Consider the following 10867-nt stretch of genomic DNA (forward strand, 5'->3'; position numbering starts at 1 on the left):
CCAGTCAAAAATCTTCTAGTCTAAACTCTCATTAACAACAAAAATATTCCTTCTAACCAGTCCATCTACATTCTATGTTGTAAAGTGCCTTTATGCACATTATCTCAATTCATTCTCACAACTTTGTAAAATGAACAGAGTGAGTACTTGACAAACAAGTGTTTGGAGAAAGAAGCTGAGGCTCAGAGTGATTAAGTCACTAGCCTGAAGTCACACAGCAGATGAGTATCAGAGCCAAGTCTTCTTAGTCTTCTGCTGGTGGGCTCATTGGCATGTGCTCCTTCTGGCCAGGCCCCCTCTTGCTCATGGGAGAGAGATGCACTGATCTCTAGCTACTCTTATGAGAGTACGGAAGCCTGAGAATTCCTTTCCAGATATAGATGGTGATTACACTTCCCCAGAAGTGATCATAAATGTGCACAAAGACTGATTATCCCACTTCCCTATCTGATGGCCAATTCCTACTCATGCCTCAGGCCTCAACTCACGTGCCCCTCTTCTCAGAACTCTTTCCTGACTCTCACAGTGCTAAATAACACTGTATTTTATAACTTTCATAGCATATTACTATAAAAACAATTACTTCATTCTATTTTTAGTCTTATTATGTTACTTCTACAGGAGATTATGAATTCACTGAGAACTGGACCCATTTGGATAGATAGACAGACACAGACATACATACATACATGGGTAAATAGATACATAGATAAATTGTCCACAGCATCTACCATAGCACAAGCCTTTCCTCTCTTTCCTTAGCCTTTAAATTGGGTAACAACACCTTCCTACACCACAGAGTATCCAGAAGACCTGTGCTGATTCTATTTAAAGACAGAATGATTGAAATTCACACCTGCCATGATGTTCTTCCTATTTTTCTACATACTTTGCAGTGTGACAAGCTGACTGTCCCTTTCATCCACACTCCCTACTCCTGCCAGAAATACAGAAGACAAAAATCAGAGTGAGAGAAAGAATATCCCCCTTTACTTTCTTGTTTCTGGAGTACCAACATCATTTTCCCTGCCAGTCAGGCTCAATATTCCTCAGTCATTCTTGATGAACAGTTCACAGAATTTCAGGGCCAGATGTCCACTCAGCCACCACTTATCCTGGAATTCTCACTTTGGTGATCTTGGTTGCATTGCCTGTGATCACGCGGCTTCCATTACGTGCATTCCCATGGAATAGCCAATTCAGCTCTTGAGCCATAGTTATTGGAAAGATATATTTAGAAATCATTTTCCCTGTAGCTATTACCTATTGGTCTCAATTGTGATTTCTGGGACATAGGAAACAAATCCAATTCGCCTATCAGATTATAAATCTTTAAATATGTTTTGATAGCTCATGTCACTTCTTTCCTCACAAGTCTAGAAATTTTAAGGGTACATTTTCCACTAAATTTCTCTTTCTTGGACATCTCTTCTATCTTCCCTCTCATCGTGTCCAGAAAGCAGAGATTTACCCTATAGATGGGTTCAGAAGTCTATCACTTCTTTCCCTTTATACGTGTCTATACTCAATTCAGGTCCACACCACTTCTTCCCTGAATTCTCCTAGACTCATATTTCTTCCTCTTCCAGTCCATTCTGTACGACAATACTGGTTTCATTCCCCATAAATGTTAATTCTTATTTCTGTGCATGTGCATATACAAGTGTGTGTGTTTATTATTTTAGGTGTGAATAATCATTAAACACTAAATTGTTGAAGAAACATGTTTGAGAAATGTTTGGCTAAACCAGTGAAGTCACAGGGAAGCACAAAAAGTAAAAAAATAAAAAATTGTTAAACAAGGAAGTTGCAAAACCCGTAGTCGTTGATGATTTAACGTAAGATTGATGACACAGAGCTGACAGACTCAAAGAAAGCATTTCATTGGGAAACTGATTTGCCCCAGTGTGGAGCACTAAGGCTCACAGCCAAGGACACAGCAAAGAAAGAAACCATGAGACAGATGTAAGAGTTAAATTTCATAAAACAAATGGAATTTTGTCTTCTTTCTTCCATTGGTATCAAAGCCCATCTATGGAAAAAACATTTAAAAGGAATAAAAGTAGTCGATGACTGCTCCTTGGAACAGATTTCCACTTGCCACTTCAGCAGCAAAGGATGCTCTGGTACTGATATGCCAACAGCAAGAGAAATAGCACCTCCTCTAGCAAAATGAATGGTAGCCATGGCAACCACAGCTGGAACAAGAGCTTGACGCTTATGGACACAACCATAGCCAGAGCCAGAGCCACACCCCAGGGTCCAGGAGTGCCTTCATCCCTGGACTTAGCCCGCGTCAGCGCTGCATCTACACGCTCCATGGAAATTCCTACAGCGGGAGCAACTCACGGGGATTAGGAGGTGAAAGTGTCGATGTAAGGTGTGTGTGGAGAGTGAGGGGGGCTGCAAATCTGAGTGTTACCCACAATCTCAGACTTTTACATGCAATCAGAGGTGGGTAGGAAACACTGAGTCAACCTGCTCAGTGACATAACGATTTGCTTCAAGTGAGCTCATTTTACTAGGTCTGCAAATTTGTTAGGAAGTCTCCTTAATTTGTTTTTACCCAGGGTTTTCTGTAGTTAATAATAAGCCTGGAATAACATTGATTCCTTTTCCTTCACCTCAACTCTCCTGAAAACATATCTCATGTGACTCATAACCTTACAAAGACCAAAATCAGTGTTTTGTCTTCTAATTAAACTCCATGGCCTTGAAATCACGTGTGTGTGTGTATATATGTTGTGAAGGTTTGTGTATATGATTATTCTTGTTAGACAAGGCAAGGCTAGTATTATTATTATCATTATCTTCATTTTATAGAAAACAATACTATGCGATGCTGAAATTTTCAAAAATTAAGTGACTTGGCCAGAATCACACAGCTGTGTAAGGCTGGTGATGTAACTTAGACATTTGACTCCAAATTATATATACATTACATCTGACTTCCAAAAAAGGCAGAATTTAATAAATGAGCTTTCATTAAAAACAACAAAATGCCAATATTTACATTTTGCAAATTGTCAATCGCCATGCTTCGCTTTTTTATATTAATAGAGCATGTCTTACATTTCATTTGACCTCAGTAGCCTTGTATAAACCAAGTGCAATTGGATCATTTTAACTATGTTTCTGTGAGTTCTGAGTACCCATTCAAGAACAAAGTACCATTATTACCTGCTTCTCCAGGCATACAACTCCAGCCTTTGTTCCTTGAGGTCAGAATTGCCTACTATTCTTCCTCCTGAAAGAAGAGGTAGGTAAAGACAGGTTTAAGTCTGTTTGTAAGTGCTTTAAATCTGGATCCAGACCTGTGTAATAGTATAACATTAATCATGATCACATAAAATTAAGCCATAAAGTAAAAGTCACCTTGAGGCTCAGATGTCCATCATCATTGCCTATGCCCATCCTACCCCTAAAAAAAGTCCCCAGTACACATGCAGTCCTCCATAATTCCATGATTCCACCCACATAGCCAAAAGCTTCCCTGCCATCTCTCCAGACGAGTTCAGAATGCTGATATTTACTTGCACAAGTTTAATTGGATTCTTCGCTAGGTAGTCACCAAACAGAGCAATTCAATTTATTCAACATGTACTGAGTGCACGCCAATTTATGAGCTACAGTCAGGGCCAGCTGCACGAGTGTGCAGCCACTGCATGTGCACAAGGGCCAGTCCTCAGAAGGGGCCCTACACTTGGTGTTAAAGTCTCCACAGTCACCAGCTTTAAATTCTTAACACATTTGTCTTTGAATTTGTGGTTTGTAAGTGGAGTCTGCGGGGATGATGGAACATGTGCTGAGTATATGCAATGTTAGGGGGGAAGGTGTAGCTCAGTGGCAGAGCACATGCTTAGCATGCAAAAGGTCCTGGGTTCAATCCCCAGTATCTCTATTTTTAAAAAAAGTTTAAAAAAAAACTGAGTATATGCAGTGTTATCTCACATGCATTCCCACCTCTTATCACTTTCCTGCCTCCCCAGAATAAGTCTTCAATTTCCCACTTCCCAATCCCTGTCCAGTGACCTCTGCTACCTTCTCCCCTGATGGGAACCTGAGCACCGGCATGGGAAGGGTTGGAATCCAGTGTGGGTCTAGACTCACTCAACAGGCATCCTCATGCCCAAAAGCACCTGACATTAGATAGCAAGCAAAAAGCACCATGGCATGCCAAAAGAGACCACAGAATACTGGAAAAAGACCTTCTTCTTGCCTTTTAAACAAAGGGTATCACAGTTTTCGTTTACACTGGACCCTGCAGATTATGTAGCTGGCCCTCGGCACAGTGCCAAGGATTGGGAGGATGTAAGTAGGAAGAGCATGTGTTCTCAGACCTTCAAAATTCCATCAATATTTTAAGAATTAAAATAAAGCAATGAAACATTAAAAAAAAATTTCAGAATTAGTACTTGACCCTATAAGTGGTCCAGTGCTCACTCTACCTCACTGCTTCCCTTCACCATCAGACTTCTTCTAAGAGTCAGCTACACCCAGGGTGTGGCCTTCTTCGTACTCAGTGGTCTCCCAAGTCATTGCAATTTACATTCCGTCCCCGTCAGATGTCTACAGCTACTCTTAATAAGTCACCAAGTATGGCCTTGTTGCCTGGTTACCGAACAGACCTCAGCATTGTTTAATCTCCCTGGACCATGTAACAACATACACCTCCAACTCCCTATTGAATTTTAACTCCTTACCTCATAATCTTTCCGTCAAAACGCACAAGTCCCCCCAAAACACAACTGGTCAAATATCTATATTTGCTGGTGACATCTCTACTGATCTTGCCATAAAATATTCTAAAATATATTCCTAAGTTGATCTACAGTAAAGTCTGATTATTCTGTTGTAAATAGGTCTTAATTAATATTTTGATAAAGAATGAAACAACCAAGGCCAAACACTCAAATAACAAACTAGCCTTAGGAATTTTACAGGTTGCCTGGAACATTTTGTATAGTAATTTATTACCAAAAATAAATGTTAAACACTATGTTACTAGGTATGGCATCATGCCATAGTTTAGAGTTCATCAACCTTAAAATAGCTGTTGCCTGCTAGATACTTGTGACCTAGGAACCGATTTATGTATAGTATACAGGAAGGGAAATACTATATTAATACTAAATGCTCTCTTTTCCTGTGGCAACTCAGCAAATGCCATCAGTGCTAATTCAAGAAACTATGGAGTCATTCTCTCACATGAAGAAAAATTATCCTCTAACAGAAATATCTATGCATGCTTAATAAATTAAACAGTGGCTTTAAAATTTTTAATATTTGATCCCAGTAAAAATGATGTGAAAGAGGTAACACAGTTATTTTAATTCCAGCTTTACAGAGAAAATAAAAATGAGACTGAAAAAGAATGGGTTTTCCTCATCCTCTCCCAGCTCCCAAGTGGCTACACAGCAGCTTTTAAATCCAGAACCCAATCTGTGTCCTACAAAGTGATTTCCTAGTCTCCTACTGAAGACTTGTCATAATAAAGAGATAACTGGTTCCCAAGGATACCCATTCCATTGAGAAAGAGTTCCAAATTACCCCAGATTCTCTCATAATTCAACAATAAATAGTCCCAATGTACTTAGGGTCCCTGGTGGAAATACCATTATCTACACTGGGCTCCTCTCAGACTCACTTTGCCTAATGTGGTCTCTCTCTGATCCCAGTTCCCAGATGACACGATGGGTCCCACTGACTGCTGCAGATAAGCTGATATGACATCTTCTCGCCAGGCCTTCCAAGATGCCCAGACTCTAAGAATATTTGCAGCAGAAACCTAGGATTGCTTCTCCTAATCTGGCTTTTCCAGTAAAAGCCAGACCTCTTTCAGTAAGATGACACCTTATTGATTCCTTCTCCCTTCTTTGGCCAACAAGGTCATTTCCCCAGTCATCTGTATGATTACCTCCCCTCCATCCTTCAGCTATCAATGTGAGTGTCTTGATCTTCTCACTCTCCATCATGTCTGGTTTTGCTGCCTCTCTTTTTTGATTTTTCTAAAATATCTCATGTGTAACTATAAGACCAATTATGTCATCTGTATCATAAACTGAATCACTGAAAAAAAATAGATAGATATTTCCATCTTGGTTAATTTCACACCACCAGCACGAGGTCGCTGATGTGGAGTTGGGAAGAGAAGCACACGGTCGCCCTCACAAGCTGGTACAGGCTGGCTTCAGCACAATTCCGCAGGAGAGGCCTCGTGTGGCACTTGAAAAACACGGATTCTGGCTTCGAATTCTGGCTCTTCCACTCACTAGCTCTTGAGTCTTGGGCAATTCACTGAATTTTTCTGTGCCTCAATTCCCTCGTCTATAAAATGAGTATATGAAATGATACTATCTATGTCTTAAAGTTGTTGAGAAAATCCGAGTAAATATCTTTAAATCACCTAGAATAATACCAGGTCTCTAACAAGTGCTACTTAAGAGGTTGTATTTTTGATATAAAATGGCATGCGTGATCTCATTATTTCCCCAATACACCAGAGTGTGAATGCCTTGGAGTTTAGAACTTAATCTTTTACCATTAAATTCACAGCCCCTAGTGAAGTCCAATACATCATACTTCATGAATGTTTATAATTCGGAATCTAAAATACAGAGTGGCCCATAAAAGGTGAATTTTTGTCTTTCTTCAAAGCATCTATACACACACACACACACACACACGCTCACATTTTATCTGCCCCTTACTTTGGATCTCAAAATTAGTCAATGCTGAAAGACATTTCTCCATGATGAGCTGAGGTTTCTAAAACTATCTAATACTATTTGATCTCACCGTCCATTACAGAAACTTGTAGAAAATCATATTATTTTTCTGTTTCTATATCCAGCATTCTTCTTCTTCTGAAGCCTTTATATTTCAATGCCGCTCTTTGCTTGTAGAATCTCCAAGTATTGCAGTAAGAAGAGAGTTGAGAGGACAATTAGCTCTGCCTCTCCTCCGGATGCTAAAATTCCATCCACAACATGTCCACAAATTAGCAACTTGAACTGGCTTAAAATCTTCAGACCTAGGGGAGCCAGGCATAGTGCCAATCTACTTTTCAGAAGGGACTAATTTTTAGAGGAATTTCTTATGTCGAGAAGTCTAACTCCTTGAATTTTCCACTGACTTCTAATAATTATGGCCTCTTGAGTTAGAAAAAGCAAATCAAATGCAGTTATTTAATACTCTTCAAACATCGAACACCACAGACAGTATTTCCTGCCCTCATTTCTATCATTTTAAATACTATGAAAGCAAGCTTCTTTTTCCTAATGAGGAATCACCCATTTTTTCACTTTTAAATGCTAGTATTCAACACATCTGATAATTTAGCACTAAATTATTTCCTTATATTTCCCATATATCATTTTTCTATTTATTTTTATCTTTATGGAACGAATAATGGTTTGTTTTGCAAGCACACCACTGTGACTAGCTCACAATCCTATTGTACCTCTTCTCTGAGGCACAGAATATCATTGTCACTGCTGTTCTTTTCTAAAAGTTGTATTTTGTTAGTTTATAGAAAGAAAAGTGGAATCACTCCAGGAGTTCCCTTTTTTATATATAGTAAAGAAAAGTAGAGTATCAAAGATCAAAAATACTCATCCTAAAAACAAACCCTCAAGTTCTCAGCTATTTGTAGGAAGTCTTTATTATTCAATCATGATTGGTAAACTTCAACAGCTTTTATCTATTAAAAAGGAGCCATCTTCCCTCCATTCTTCGTGAAGTCAAGCATTTTTCTGCATTTGCTTCTCATATGTCTTCTCTCTCAAGTCGTTTTATAATGTGAGTATTTGTAATTAATTACATGACTGTCTTAATAAGCAACAGCTCTTTTAAACACAGGCAACATATAAGACGTCATGCCATGGCCAGTAGAATTCTAAGACAGCCCTTATGATTCCCACCCACTGTCATCCAAGCTTGTTGTAATCCCCTCATCTTGATCATAGGCAGGACCTGTACCATCCTTCTATCCAGTAAAATACCATAAAAGTGATTGGACATCATTCCAAGGATTATGTTACCTCCCATGGCAAAAGTGAATGGGAAAATGCCATATGATATCACTTATAGGTGGAATCTAAAAAAAAAAAAAAAAAAATAAGGACACAATGAACTACTTATTATTTATAACTTAGATGATTGATTTCTTGAATATGTATAAGCACATTTGACTGTCCTTTATAATTGGATTACTGCATTCTGTTGATTCTTATTTTGTAGTTGGCTTTATTCCTTTGATAACTATGTAAGTTTAAAAAGCTAAAGTTCTAATCTGTTCTTGGAAAAAAATGATCAGTATATATATATAAATTTTTTAAAAGGATGTGCAATATATTGTATACATATATTTACATGCAACATAATGCATATGTGCTGTCAAACTGTAATAATTCTACCTAACACAACTGAAAAAGGAAAAATAAGACTGAATGGACTTTGCTGATACAATTAAGGTCTGTAATCAGTTGGCTTTAAGTTAATCAAAAGGGAGATTATCCTGGATGTTACTGACCACGTCAGGCTAGAACTCAAAAACAGCACATCCCCTCTCTCTCTCCTCCCCCTCCCCCATTGCTGATTTTAAAGAATCAAATTAAACAAATGAGTTCTATAGGATCAAGGAAATGAATTCTGCCCAAAACCCAAGGAAACAAAGTAACTCCTATTTCAGTCTCCAGTTAAGAATTCAGCCTGGCCAACAACATGGTTTTAGCCTTGGGAGACCCTGACTGGAGACCCAGTGAGGCTGTTTCCAGGCTCCTGACCTACTGGCAGATAATAAATGTATGCTGTTTTCAGCTACTAAGTTTGTGGTAATTTGTGGCACAGTTATAGGCAATGAATCCCGGAGGAGTTGCAAAATTGAAGACTATATATATTCTTCACTTTATGTTTTCAGAGAGCATGTTTTGGAAGTTCCTCCTTTACCCTGCATCATCAATGACCATTAATCTCCCTCCTTCTCTTGACCATAATGCTTCTTGAAACAGTAACCTGTACTCATTTTGTTCAATTCTTTACTATTCATTCAGTCCCAAGTTAAGCAACCTGCATTCACTCTCACCACTCTGCTAAAGTATTCAGTATTTTCATGAAGAACACCATAACCTCTTAATCATCAAACCTAAATGAAGTTTTGAAATAATTCCTTTATTATTTTATGTTCAATGATGGAAATACAAGCTCTTAATTTTAGTGGCCTTATTACACTTTGCCTGAAGTGCTTAATATAACAATTTATTATCTAAAATTTAATAACAGCATTCTGTATCAGATGATACTTTGGAGTTCAGTAACTAAGGGATGAACAAATTTTATCTTCACATAACATTCCATTTGGAGATATTTCTATATGTTTAATTATTAATAGTTGCAATTCTTCCTTGAAATTTTATTACCATCAAATGATTTTGATGACATTTAGATGATTAACTCTTAGAATGTCATGTCTTAGTCTAAAACCTACATTTAATCTTCACAACACTCTTATGAGGCAGGCGTTCTTATTCCCCATAATTTATTTTTTAAAATGCAGCTTATAACAAAAGTAAGTAAATTTTCCAAGACCACAAAACAAGTAAATAAGAGAGAGAAGATTATAGCTTCAAAATCAGGAATTTTCATGCTAGTTCCTGGAATTTCAATCATTGTATGTCATTAAGTTTAGGCTTAAAAATGCCCAATTTTAATGAACTGAAATCATTACTTCTTGTAACAGGAGATTTTAGTGGTGTTCAATGTTTCCTTCAATAATCACCTAGAATGCAGAGGTTCCCATTAATCAGGGTGTCCCAAATATCACACAACGATAAATATATGATTTTTCCTTATATTCTGATTGCTCTCCATGGCATCTTATTTTAATGCATGTAGATACCTATCTAATTTAAATAATTATATATCATGAATCTTCATAAATAAACATGAAAATCTTCCCTATGCCCTTTGTGAATGCCACAATTAATAATTACAATTTAAAATGTGGTGTAATTAATTCCAGACATCTAGGAGAAGAGTGAGTGGAGAGGATTCATCTCCAGAAAGTAAACGGTTTCTTAACTTAGGAATGCAACTTTCTACACTATTTTTATTTTACTGGAGAAAAGTAAGGTCCCAGAAGCATAACCTGGAAGACAGCTATGAAGAAAACTAAATTATTCCACGTATTAAAAGAGAGAGAGAGAGAATTTGGAAATGGAGAACAGAGATGACATAGCAAATGATGGTTAATAAGGAGAGAGTTAGCCAGAGTGAAATCCTCTATGAGACAGATGGTAGAATATTTATAAAACTTTCATTGCAATTTAACATGTATGCAGAAAAGTACAAGTCTGAAGTGTGCTGCTCAGTAAGTTTTCACAAAGTGAGCACAACTGGGTAACTACTGTCTATATCAAGAAAAAAACATCAGTTTCTCTGAAGCCACCTCTCTCCTCCTCCTTCCTACCATCCCAGTTCTCCTCCCAAAAAGGAAAACCAAAAGTATAACCAATACCATGACTTTCAATATCATAAGTGAGTTTTACCTGTTTTTAAACTTTAAATAAACAGAATCTTCCCATCTGTTATTTTGAGTCTTTTATATATGACTTCTTTTGTTCATCGTTGTACTTCTACAACTCTTTCCCATTTTACATTTTCAAAGTAATGTGCTCTTTTTCATTTCTTCACAATATACAACTTTATGAAAGTATCACATTTGATTTATGCATTTTACTGTTGATAAACATTTGAATTGTCTTATGTTTTGACTATTAAAAATAATGCTACCAGGAATATTCTTGTGTTATGTCTTTTTATAAACATGTATGCATTTCTTTTGGAAACAGTCTTAGATCAAAGTACT

This window comes from Camelus dromedarius, chromosome 2 (assembly GCF_036321535.1).
Source record: "Camelus dromedarius isolate mCamDro1 chromosome 2, mCamDro1.pat, whole genome shotgun sequence".
Lineage (NCBI taxonomy): Eukaryota > Metazoa > Chordata > Mammalia > Artiodactyla > Camelidae > Camelus > Camelus dromedarius.